This window comes from Marmota monax, unplaced genomic scaffold, assembly GCF_021218885.2.
Source record: "Marmota monax isolate L192 unplaced genomic scaffold, Marmota_monax_Labrador192_F-V1.1 WCK01_AAM20220418_F8-fsc00031, whole genome shotgun sequence".
Lineage (NCBI taxonomy): Eukaryota > Metazoa > Chordata > Mammalia > Rodentia > Sciuridae > Marmota > Marmota monax.
Window position 1 is genome coordinate 2,027,391 of NW_026695197.1, and position 3,565 is coordinate 2,030,955.

The window sequence follows — 3,565 nt, forward strand, 5'->3', positions numbered from 1 at the left end:
GAGCCACAATCCCAGCCCAATAAAGTCTCATTTTTCAAGTGCATATTTTTAATAAAACAAATTCAAAATATATAGAGTCAGGCTCAAGTTGTGCATTCACAAGCATGAAGAAAACAAACAAAACAACAAAGTTCAGGGTAGTTAGTTTACTCAAGACCAGGCTGGACTTACTGCCAGGAGGGTTTCTCCTGGGTGGCATAGGCACAGGGGCCATGGGCCTGAGCACTGGCCAAGCAGGCAAGTGGTTTTCTTCACTCTGCCCCAGGCTGCCTTGTAGGTTCGTGTCCCCATTTTTATGAATGTCACCTTCTCCCTTCAGATCTAAGAAGTTTCCACAGCTTGCTTCCAAAGAATTTCTTCTCTTTTTTCAAGATGATTCCAAATCTTTGCTTCCACCACTATCTTTGGCACCTGCCAACTTGGCCCAAGAAGGGGGATTTTCTTCAAGTGTTCCAAAGATGCTAGAGGCCATTTTATTCTTTCTCATGGATGATTCTGTTGGCTCATCAAATCCTAACGAGAAATTGGATCCACCAGCCCGAGGAGGCTGCAAAACCCAGGAGCTATTCCTGATCTTAGGGTCAAAACCCTTGAAAATGTTGGTGTTGGTCATAGCCTCAGGGAGCGAGGTAAGCTGGTGCAAGGCAGACTGCTAAAATTGATGGTTACAAGTGGCTCAGAAGAACTCCAGACTCATAACCAGTCACCACTGCATGAGCCTCCACCCAGAAAGTTTCTTATAATGTTAGATTTTTACTTACCCTCTTTTCAAGTATATCCACTTTTAGGTATTTACATAAGAGAAATTAAAATATATAGTCATATAAAATATTCTACTCATATCAATCAATTTTACAAATTGGATGAATTTAGGGAAAAAAAGAATGAAGAATCATGGGGATTGCAGGCCAGTGAATTTTAAATTAAAAATATTTATTCATGAAAGATAGAAAAATTTAAATAAAACTAAGAAATATATAGTGAATGATTCCCATTCATTTACACTAGAAATTGCATTCATTTAATAATTAAAACCATATAAAATGATTTTTAAGAGTCACAAATATCTACCGCATGAGCATTCCTGAGAAATAAGTGACATCAGCTCTATGGAAAACACCAACTGCTTCTATATGGCCAACATTATCTAATTTATCTACATTTATATTAAAATGTAAATAAAAATGGAGATGAGTATGTATTTCTTTTAACAAAAAACTCCAAATATAAAAATCAATTCCCAGTAAATTCAGATTTATGATACCCATTAATGACTCATATTTTATTGACAATACATCCATTTTCTTAGGCATTAATTAAAAAGTAACTTCAAAATTTGCCCATTAAGGAATGCTTTAATGTATATGGCTTATTTGTAATGCTTTCTACCTTAAAATATTAGATTGAATTTCAAGAATATACAAATTACATGACCTATTACATATTTGCATTGAACACTTTTGAACACTTAAATCATGTTTTAGATATTGGGATATTTATTTAAATACGCTGCCCAAATTTTGTGATCTCAGGAATTTCAATTATAGGTAGAAAGTTAAAAATAAATTCATATATTGGTAAGGGCTTCCAAAAGCATAAAGTAAAGCACATGAGTATTTCTCAAATTCTCTAAAGTCTGTGATTTCCCCATGCATTTCAGACCAGTACTTTTATGTTATACATTTTTTTTTTGTCTCAGTAACTCTTTACCACAATTCTCTGAAGTGGGTTCTAATAACTGATTTTCAATCAGAAAACAGAAACTCAGAGCCATTAAAGTTACAGGATTATTTTGGATTCTGACTAATTGACTTCATTCTAACCCCTCTTTATGAACATGCCAATCTCCAATAGTTTGTACTTCATATTTATGCCAACCAATTAACCATTTTAATTTTCTATTTTCTGCATGTTGTTGACTTGATTTTGGGTTCTATGATTTGTGAAAGATAAAATAGACATCAATACATTAGACATCTGACCTCTCATTTTTTTATTTTTTTTTACTTTATTTTTACCTTTTCATTACAGTTTTTCTTGAACTTTTACATATTATTAATCACCCAAATCAAAAGTTAATTTTGGAAATTATAGCAATGAAAAGTGTCAACTTAGATTTTAAAATTGATTTATCATTGAAATAGGTAATTGTCCATACTGTCTTAGAAATGGCTAATGTATATAGCAAAATACTGTGGGAAGTGTCAGTCTATCATGTCAAAGCTCCATATATAAAAATGGTGGTTCAAATACAATCAAGAAATACTTACATATGGTTGGGGTTTTATCTCCAGAAGCCCCCCTGCCATGCACACACACAAAACTTATATGATACTTATTACCTCCATTCAGGTATCTTATAATACAGAGATAGAAGCACTTGAAAAGGTAAATGACAAGGAGATAAAACTGAATTTTAAAATGCAAGAATAAGGTCATACCTAATTAGATGTATTTTTATATAAAAGTAAAGTTTTTTCTTCAAAGAGAGTGTAATCACTATAAATTGAAATGTTCTATGCAGCTTTTATAATGGAGAGGCAAGTCCTAGATTGGCTTTAAAAATTGTTTATGTTTTTGGTATTGATTAGCATTAGAGTAAAGAACATAAGCTTCATTTACCTGGGTTGAAAGAGAATCCAACAAAAAGGTAGGACTTTCAGTGCCATTGGCAGAGTTAGGAGAACCCACAAGCAATGTGAAGAAGTGGGTACCACAATAGAGAAGAGCCCTCATCATTGCTGAGATGGAAGGAAGGAAAAAAAAAAAGGAAATCTTACTGGATCTCTCAGAGAGCTGTAGTCATGTATGAAAGTTTGACCTTACATAAAGAAAGAGCAGTTGTCAAACCACTAGACCAGACGAAAGGAGAAGAAGGGAGCCATAGCCCACACTCCACCCACTGCATACCCTGCCTTCTCTAGCAGTATTCCTCATTGCCTAAACACACCGGGAAGTCAAATGGCAAAGAAGAACAAGCACTGCTTTCTGGTTAACCCTGCAGTGCAAATTCACAAACAAGAGAAGAAGAGAATGGACTGAATGAGAACAAATAATCAGCCCAGTTTCCATGGTCAAAGAGATTCCAAAATTTATTCCCAGCCTAGAGGGAGAGAGGTGAGGACAGCAGAGGAATGGTAAATCCCCAGGACTCATACAGGAAGGGAAAGCAACTGAGATAAACATTGAGTCCACAGAAAACCTGACCACAGAACGTGGAGGTAGAGTGGGATTGCAAGCATGGAGGCTGTCATCAGCAACTCCCAGATCATCAGAAGTTAAGCACATGAGTTTGCATTAACACACAGAGGGTTAAGTCTAGCTAAGTCCAAGTCAAGGGCAGGCGACCCATTTTGCCATCCACCTTGCTGTTGTTTGATTTGCGTTTTACTTTTTGATTTTTATATTTACTCACTTCTGCTCACTCTTGTTTCAATTTGTTTCTTTCTTTTTTTTTTTTTTTTACTCTTCAACTACTGTTCCACTTGTCTTTTCAAGCTCCCGTCCAGGTTTTAAAATTCTCTTTCTTCTTCAAGCCTACTTTAAGTGCTGCTCTTAGGTAAAA

The 3,565-nt window shown here is 35.2% G+C and overlaps 1 pseudogene; it reads right to left on the reverse strand.

Moving 5' to 3' along the window:
• Nucleotides 1–251: 251 nt before the first annotated feature.
• Nucleotides 252–613, reverse strand: LOC124081895 (jupiter microtubule associated homolog 1-like; annotated as a pseudogene).
• Between the last annotated feature and the right edge of the window lie 2,952 nt (nucleotides 614–3,565).